The sequence below is a fragment of the Alligator sinensis genome, unplaced genomic scaffold, assembly GCF_000455745.1.
Source record: "Alligator sinensis unplaced genomic scaffold, ASM45574v1 scaffold406_1, whole genome shotgun sequence".
NCBI classification, from domain to species: domain Eukaryota; kingdom Metazoa; phylum Chordata; order Crocodylia; family Alligatoridae; genus Alligator; species Alligator sinensis.
Window position 1 is genome coordinate 1,624,540 of NW_005842181.1, and position 9,089 is coordinate 1,633,628.

At 41.9% G+C, this 9,089-nt stretch overlaps 1 protein-coding gene and 1 long non-coding RNA gene across 2 annotated transcripts in view; one reads left to right on the forward strand and one right to left on the reverse strand.

The window, feature by feature from the left end:
- PDS5B (PDS5 cohesin associated factor B) overlaps nt 1–9,089 on the reverse strand; it is a 192,364-nt gene that overhangs the window by 155,350 nt on the left and 27,925 nt on the right. The gene's annotated exons all lie outside the window — the stretch shown is intronic.
- LOC112550694 overlaps nt 8,816–9,089 on the forward strand; it is a 25,758-nt gene continuing 25,484 nt past the window's right edge. Inside the window, exon 1 of the long non-coding RNA XR_003094659.1 lies at nt 8,816–8,923. This is a non-coding gene — a long non-coding RNA (uncharacterized LOC112550694). The remainder of the gene's footprint in view (nt 8,924–9,089) is intronic.

Here is a 9,089-nt window from a genome sequence, read left to right on the forward strand (position 1 = left end):
TGTCCATATCCTCCTTGAGATGTGGGGCCCAAAACTGGATATACTACTCCAGATGAGATCTCACCAGCACTGAACAGAGTGAAAGGATCATTTCTCTTGATCTGCAAGTGACACTCATGTTAACAAAACTGATTATGCGGCTGGCTATTTTGGCAACAGAAGCACTCTGTTGGCTTATATTAATACTGTCCAGGGTAATATCAAGGTCCTTCTCTGCAGTACTGCAGCCTAGCCACTCATTCCCCAGTCTGTATTTGTGCATGCAATTATTCCATCCCAAGTACCAGATGTAGCATTTATCCTCACTGAATATCATCTGAGTGATTATAGACCATTTCTCCAGTCTATCCAAGAGATTCTGGAACTTACGCCTAACTCTCCAGACTACCTGCTTGGTGTCATCCACAAATTTTCTAAGTGTACATTCAATCTCACTCCAAATCATTAATGAAAATGCTAAATACTGAATCCAGGACAGGACACTGGAGAACCCCACTTGATAACGTGTCTCAAACAGACACTGAGCCATTCACGAATACTCACTGAGCAAGATGATCCAAGCAGTTACACATCCATCTTACAGTACTTTCATCTGGTCTGCATGTCCTTATGATGTTAATCAGAATGTCTCAGGAGACAGGGTTAAAAGCCTTCCTAAAGTCAAGATGCACCACATCCACTGTTCTCCCCCACCCTCCATAGAGCCTGTCACCTTTTCACAGAAGGCAATCAAGTTAATCAAGCATGACTTGCTCTTGGTGAATCCATGCTGGCTGTTCCTGATCAGGGATCACCTTGTTCTCCTATATGTGCTTCACAATGGATTCCTTGAGAACCTGGTCCATGATCTTTCCATGTGTCTGACTGATAAGCAGAGATCCAGGTTTTCCGTTTCCCACAGAAAAACAGAAAACACAGATTTCTCCTTTGAGCAGAGAAAACCACAGGTTGAGCTCCAGCCTGCAAGAGCTGTTTGCAAACAGGGCAGGAAACCTACAGCCCTGCCTGGAGGGGGAGGCAGAGGAGCGGGTCCAAGGCACTCAGTCAGCCACAGTTCAACTCAGCTCAGCCTCACTCTTCACTCCTAGAGCCTGTGAGGTAAGTGGGGCTTGCAGGGGGCTGGGGGGTCAGGACCAGGCAGCAGCAATGGGGGAGCCGGCTCCGTGCTGCTTCTGCTGCAGCTGCCTGCTGTTGGGGGCAGGGAGCTGCAGACTTGTGTCCCTAGCCCCACAGCCTTGGCAGCTGAGGGCCCCCTCTGGCAGGGCTGGGGGAGGTTTTGGGGGCAAGTAAGAGGCACCAGCAGGGCTAGGGGGAGCTGCAAGGGGCTTTTAATTTTAATAACAGATTTGGGGGGTTGTGTCAGAGAATTTGTGATTTTATCAAAGAAAACCAGGATCCCTGCTGATAAGTAGCACCCTGACCTCCATAAAATGCATCTGAAATTACTCAGCCAATTCCTTCTATGCCCTAGGGGGCATCCCATCCAGCCCTGCCACCTCAAAAGCATCTAGTCTCCAAGCAATCCCTAACTCTAGGTTCTTCGACTCCTCTCTCTGCCGCCAATTGCACTCATCTGATAGTTTCCTCTATTTACAAAGACTGAAGAGACAAAGGCATTAATATGTCCTACCCTATACATTTGTTCTCCTTGTTTGGTATGCAAGGTCTGGACAGTTCGTTTGACTTTGACCTGAAAATTAAAGAAATTTCAGAACTTAAAGCCCTTGTGCTCTTCAGCAGAGCTGATTTCATGAGCTAGTTCCCTTAAGTTTCTCAGAATTTACCCTTTTTGGAACAAAAACCTTGGCTACAAACCTACTGTTACTTATCCTTCCACCTGATTTGTTATCATTTTCTTAAGTGATGGTAGCTGGGGGTTTTAAAGTGTAATAAAGAAAGGAGGACAGGTCACAAATTCATCATGTACAATCCCCAATACACACACATACAGACAAGTACAGAAACACCTGAGATACAATATCTATAGGATATTGCTGTAGGACATTCAGATGCAGGTTCCATTAATCTGAAGTAAACTGACAGAGAAGCTACTTTGCTAGCTATGACTGGCAGGCAAAGTTTTAGTGGTAAAACAGAGGTGGCCTTTAAAGAGTTGTTATAGGTGTGATCATTAGAACTGTCTACCAGCAAGATTATACAACATTTTATACAGCAACTGATGAAGTAAGCTTGTACTCATGAAAGCTTGTTATACATCTATGATACAGTTAGTTTATAAAGTGCAAATCTACCCTACCTTACTATGCAACCCCCTTTTAAGTTACATGTAACTATGGCAAACTAATGCTTTTCAAACTGAATTTTTTTCATGATGGATATCTGATCAAGCTTAATGTTTCGAAAAACTTCAGACAGAAGCCAGCCACTTTTGAGAAGGCTCTAGTGTTAAAAATACGTAGCTATGTTTTTCTTGGAAAACTGTAGCAACCCCATGGTATGGAGAAGGGATTCAGATTTGGCAAAGCACAGCCTTTGCACCACTTTTTGCTGTCCCCATGAAATTCACACATCTTTGACTTCTGAAAAGCTACAGATCACACATACTTAACCTTCAAAGACTACATCTTTCCAGAGCATGCTCAAAGCTGCTAATGCCAACCAACTTTACATGTCAACCTAAAGATCAGCTGAGCAAATTCCAATGCCTCACAACTCCTAAATTAATAGGACTGCACCTACATCTCCTTACAGAGCAACTCAATATGCTCTAGTTTAGGGCTAGAGGTGATGGCATAAACTTCCTTTGTGATATACCAATATCTACTCTGCGCTAGAAAAGAGGGGGGGGGGGGAAGAAATGGGAAAGGGAGGTACAGATACTGAAATTGAGTCCAGAAAGTCCTTGTGCTCTCAGGTGACCATGTGTGTGTGTGGCGGGGGGGAGGGGCACTTTTCCCCTAGCACGCACAGCCTGGCAGCAGCGATTAACATACATTAAAAAAAATTAATGCAAAAACAAATTAACCTGTTAAGTCATGCCCATTGACAGCAATTAATTGACAGCCCTAATTTAAAACTTCCTATTAGGTGGGCTACGGTCAAGATAGAAGTAGAGGTAGAGCAGTGGGTTATCCGTATACTGATGGCACCTCACTGAATCTCTAATATACCTAATAAAAGGTATATTATTTTTAATACCTTTAAAATATTTTGAATCTTCAACTGACCCAGGGTGTTGGCTGCAACCAGGGCTGGGGGTTTTGACTGGAGTGTGCTAGTGGTTCTACTGGAACTAAAACCTTGAGGTCTCTGACTAGGTCTTCCGCCTGCTCAGCATCAGACAGAGCATATTTGATGTCAGAAAGGAATTTAACCCCATGGTCAGTCTGGTATAACTGTGGGGGGCAAGGGGGAGTTGCCTTCCTTCGTAGCTGGGGGGCATGGCCCTTCTTTGGATCTCTCAGTAGTATTTTAACAACCAGCATTTGCAGCAGCAGGACACTGGCTACTGTTGTCCTCCTGATTTACTTGTGGCAGGTTATGGTGCTATCTATGCCTTGTGGTTGTATGACAGGGTTAACTCAAGTTTTAAATAATAGGCTAGACAAGTATTTATATGAGATGGTCTGAATAGGGATGATCCTGCCTCAGGCAGGGGACTGAACCAGATGACCTCCAGTGGTCACTTCAATTTCTAATTTACTATGATCCTATGAGTCAAAAATAAATACCTATCAAGCTTTAAAGAAAATGAGTTAAGCACATACAAATCTAAAAATATTTTTTTCTTGAAGTTGTATGCCAAGAAAAAAACCCCAGAAACTTAATAGACATTGAGAATACTTTACAGAAATAAGTACGATATGAAAAGTATGCATTCAGTGTTCCCAAATGTATCAGGCAACCTACACCCAAGGTAAAGAAAAAGATCTCTAGTCAACCATCCTAAACTAAATTCAATCAAAGCCCTTCCTAGAAGACTCCACAGCTTCAATTATACAGAATTAAAAGTTCTTCCTTCCTTCTCCCCAGCTGACTCCCCAGCCCAGCCTCTGGCTTCTTTACTTTTCATTCCATCCAGGAAGAGCACACACCAAATGCTGAAACTTCCTTAGCCTGATGAAGGGTTTTTGAACCCGAAAGCTTGCTTAATAACTATTCTCCAACTATTTGGGTTGGTCTAATAAAAGATATCAGATTCACCCAAGGAACCTTGTCTGCCTTCCTTCCTTCTCATGTCCTTGTGTGTAACAGAATTCACAGATTTGCTGAAATCTGACACGGCCATGACCATTTCTGCTACAGCCTTGATCCTGTGACCCCTGAGCTGTCTACCAGGCGCCTTAGCACCCACACAACTCCATCCCTCCCAAATCAGAGGTGAAAAAGTTAGAGATGGGGTAAGAAGGGTTATACTTGCTCCCCACACTCTGGAAACCTTTAAAAGGGAAGGCACCCATGGCAAGCCACATGGGAGGGGGACCATAAAACCAAACAGTGGAATAGGAGGGGGGAAAAAAGGATGACATTATTTCAAAGACCATTTGCATCCCATAAATCTCAAGAAATCTACAGATGAAGTAGTGAGAAAAATGCAAACAATGTCCCATATAAGAAATTTCATAAGATGACAAAATTTAGAGCCAAAGTTTACCCTCATCAAAACAGATTACTCCTACACATAGGAAAACAATGTCCTTAGGATTTCAGAAAACAGAAAGCTTTACATTCTGCTCAGGCACAAAAATAATTACCAAGATCTTCCGGGATATTAATGGTAATATCATGATTAACTACAAGTTACAGGAAATCTGTGTATATTTTCCCATAAAATAAAACACACTTAAAAGGGAAGAATCTCAATTTTGTGCATACAGTTTACAAGGATGTGTAAAACAAAATGTCTTCCATAAGTTGCTTCTGTATCCCTTTGTCTCAATGTAGAACACCGGTCCAATTTGTTTGCAACAAAACTGAGTTCTAATGCTATTTTTAATAACTTTTCATTAAATTTTCTAGCCTCTATTAACACACACACAGAACGCCTACAGATATATGATGTGAAGCAAACAACAATTTCAAAGGGGATTTTGTGACTAGTGGCCAAGTGAAGTATGTAAAGAGACTCCTTAAATTAAACACTGGGCATGCTGATTAGATTTGATGCAAGTAATAGTTTAAAATCAATGTTTAACACATGGCTTCTAGACGGCAGGGTAAAGATGCACTTCATAGACTAACTCACAGCTGTCCAACTTCAGACTAGCCAGGGGCCGCACCCCACACCAGACTACAAGCCCTGCAGGGTCCCAGGACACCTGCCATATGCAGTCCTTCTGCTGTACAAGCCACACCCCACCACAGACAAGCTCCAGCCACACCCTCATCACAACTACCACACAGTCCATCCCTTACCCAATGAGCAGCCTGTACCACTGCCTCACAACTCCGTACCCTCCTCCCTCCACCTCTCCCAAAACCCGCACTGCCATATGGGCAGCACAACCTCTCCCCATCACATGAGCAGCAAGCTTACCAGACCCCCTCTGGCCACGCTTCTCTGCCCCGGAGACCCCAACCACGACTATAGCATCAGGAGCAATGCAAAGAATGGCAGCCTGGAGGGAAGTCCATGGGCCACACTAACCCCATCATGAGCCAGATTCAGGTGCAGGTCACTGGTTGGACAGCCCTAGACTATATGAAATAGATATGCATAAGCATTCATGACCAAAAACACTTATTAGATGCTAGGAAAAGACATGTACAAAGCAAGCTATTAACAAGGTGCATATCTATCCAGTTTTCTGCCCAACTTCACACAAACAAGGCTAACAACCTCTCATTTCTTCTAACTGTACATCCAAACATTAAAATTGGGCTTGACTGTGGCATTGTACTGAACCACCAGATTAACAGGTTTGTTGCATAGAGACCTAGATGCTGGAACTTCTTTGAAAACAGACAGATCTTGCATAGCTTTGTACAAAGTGAGAGAGGACTCAATTCAACAGCTAGTTTGCCCAAAGCTAGCAACCAGTATACTTTTGGTTGACCTGCAATAGTCTAAGACTCAAATAGAAAGCTATCAGAAATAAATCAGGCAACTTGATCATGGGTACAACTAAAATGAAGCCAATCTACATTCTAAACTTTAAGGACTCTTACGTTTCTTTCATTAAGGAGTACAAACATGTACTTCAGCAGACGTGGTACAAAAGTTTTTTTTTAAATGGCCATTTCGTGTAAAGTTTTCATTGGGACTCAAGAATTTCATGTACCATTGACTCATACATTCTAGAAGTGGCTCAGTTTCTCATATGTATTTACAAACATGAAGTGTCACCCATTCAAATGTCTTGATACCTACAAATCTCATTAAATCTGCTATTTAAATGGGAAGAGAGAGTAAATCTGAACAAAGATGAGAGCAACACATATAAACCAACTTCATGTTTTCCTGCTTGAAGGCTTAATTCACATTTTAAAATTTGGTAAAATGAAATGGGTATCATGACATTTTCTCTTTCATTTCTATTGCTTAGAATTCTCAGCTTCTATTATTAGCTAAAATGGTACACTTTCCTAGAAAAATCAGGCATTGTGGGAAAAAATGAATAGGTATCTTTGCCAGATAGATGTATCAACTTTATGTGACAATTAAATACATTTTAGGAAAAGAATGCTTATTCTGGAGTCAGACTGAGGAAATCTGTGAGAGAAAGGATGGGAAAGATTATGGCTTTTAATAAAAGGTAAAACTGACTTTTTAAGCATTAAAAAAAACCCCTCATCTGTTTCTAAATGACATGGGGTTCTTTTAGGTTAGATTTGTTGTATTATGTAGATGTATTAACATTTCATTTTTATTGTGAAGTTATTTGAAACTTTTTCTACAAATCATAAATTGGTTTATACCACGTCTGATTTGAGAAGTTAATTCTCACATTCACCGAGCCCATTTACCATTGTTGAACAACTATACTGTGCTTGTATTTTGCTTCAAGTGAACAACGTGTACCCTGAAAACTACGAAGAAAACAATTTTCTTTTTCTTTTTTTTTTTTTTAGGGCATGTGCTTAACTGAAGATATCATTGCCAGAGGATTGATCAAGATACAGTTTTTCTTCACATCGATGCACACAAATATAAATTGTTTCACTTTTAGATAGTCTGCATTTGGGGGCAGAGAGGAGAGGAAAAATTCATTCTTGAAGACCCTATGTTCTGGCAACTGTTTTCAGGTGCAGTCTGCATGTGAGTCTCTCCACAATCTCTGACTACCACCCAAGCATTGTCCAGTGGGTATTAGCATGGCAGCACAATGCTCTCCCCTACTGCAAAGAATGATTAGGCTGCCCAAAAACCTTTTAAATGAGACAGTGTTTTCTGAGATTTATCCCATTCCAGTCTCAGCTCTAGGATTGATATTATAATCCCTAGATTCTCAATCTCTCATCAAGTTTATTTCAGGTTATAGAACTGTACTGTGGATCCCAATCGGACACTTCATTTTTATAACCCTATGAAAGTACAATGCACTGTCACAGGGCTAACAGCAGAACTGCACTGGAGAAAGACTGGACTGCATCAAAGAAAACAGAAAGGCAGAAAAGAATTAGGGCTTGTATTAAGGAAGTGGAAAGACAGAAAATTAACATTTGCTCTTATTTTTAATTCCCTGCCTTAACTTTATGTAAAGTCACTTGCCTAATTCCTCTTAACATTAGTCTTCAAGCTCTTTCACATTGTTCCTTGGAAGAGCTTTTTTGAGCAACAAGTGGCCTATGTCTTCTGCTCCAAATTCAACCTTAAAACACTTACTCCAAGAGTCTTTTCAATTAAGACTGCAATACAAAAGAAACTTTTATAATTTATGATGTTTGTGTATGGATTTACTTAACAGGATTATAAACACATTTTCTTATGTTAGTACCGTATGAAGTACAAAACCAATGTTCAAATACAATGAGTACAGAAAGGAAGTTACATGGGAAAGAAGAGAATATGTAACCAACCCTTAGCTCATGAAAATATATAACATCCCCACGAGAAAAAGCACCTTTATCAGTAACAGACACACAACACTGCCCCCACAAGAGACAATATGCACGTCAAGAGAGGCAAAAGCAAAGGATAACCAGTTCTTATGCTTGTATTTTACTACCTCACATTTCCAAAACGTTAACAATTGCTTAGTTTTGGTTAAGATTTAAATAATACTGTAGTTAAACTGTCTAATTTAAATCTACATTTCACCTATTTTGGTAGCACATATATGAAGACAAACATTTTAAGCAAGTGGATTTGCTACACATTCATTTTTTTCCCCTCAATTTCAGGCAGTGGTGACACAGGGCGTGCAGCATGTGCACCCCCTGACTAGCCCTTCTTGCCGCTTAGGTGATGGGCAGGGGGGGCAGGCAGGAGTGCCAATGCCCGCCCCCCGCGCGAGCGCCAGTGCTCCCAGAAGCAGCTGCAGCGATGGATCAGCCATGGAGTGGACCTGACCAAGGTGATACCAGTCACCTGTGATTTCAGGTTATTTTTGTAAACTGATGCAGTGAACTAGAATGGTCTATCAATTTTCCTTAAGCACGAACAAAACTGTATACTAGTGCCATGGTCCAGTAAAAACTAAATGACGAACATAAGAGGTAATTTGACAAAGTAGCAGCCCAAATACTCTTTTTCTCCTCCTGTACAGGCCCTTAGACCTGGATGGTGACCGTGCCATACACAGTTGAAGCAGATCGTGCCAACTCCATTCTCCATCACTAACACAAGTTTCTCATGCAGAGGAATTTGAACACGAGACACATTCAAGTGTTTCACTTCTTCCCTGGCTTCCAAGGCACATCCGCCGCCCTCAACATCTGCCAAGTTAAATGGCTGCATGAAGCCACCTCTCAGCACTATGAAGAGTTCACGTACGAAAGATAAGTGCTACTTATGTCACAGGTGAGCTGCACCACCTCTAAAACCCGCAGTTCAGAGAAAAGGACGCAGGTTCCCGTGGCGGTGGGGACGAAGGGGCGCCGCTCCCCCAGCTCAAGCCTCCGACCTGTTCCCCGTTAGAAACCGCTACTCGCGGGCGGCCAAGGGCTCCTGCCCGCGGCGCAACGCG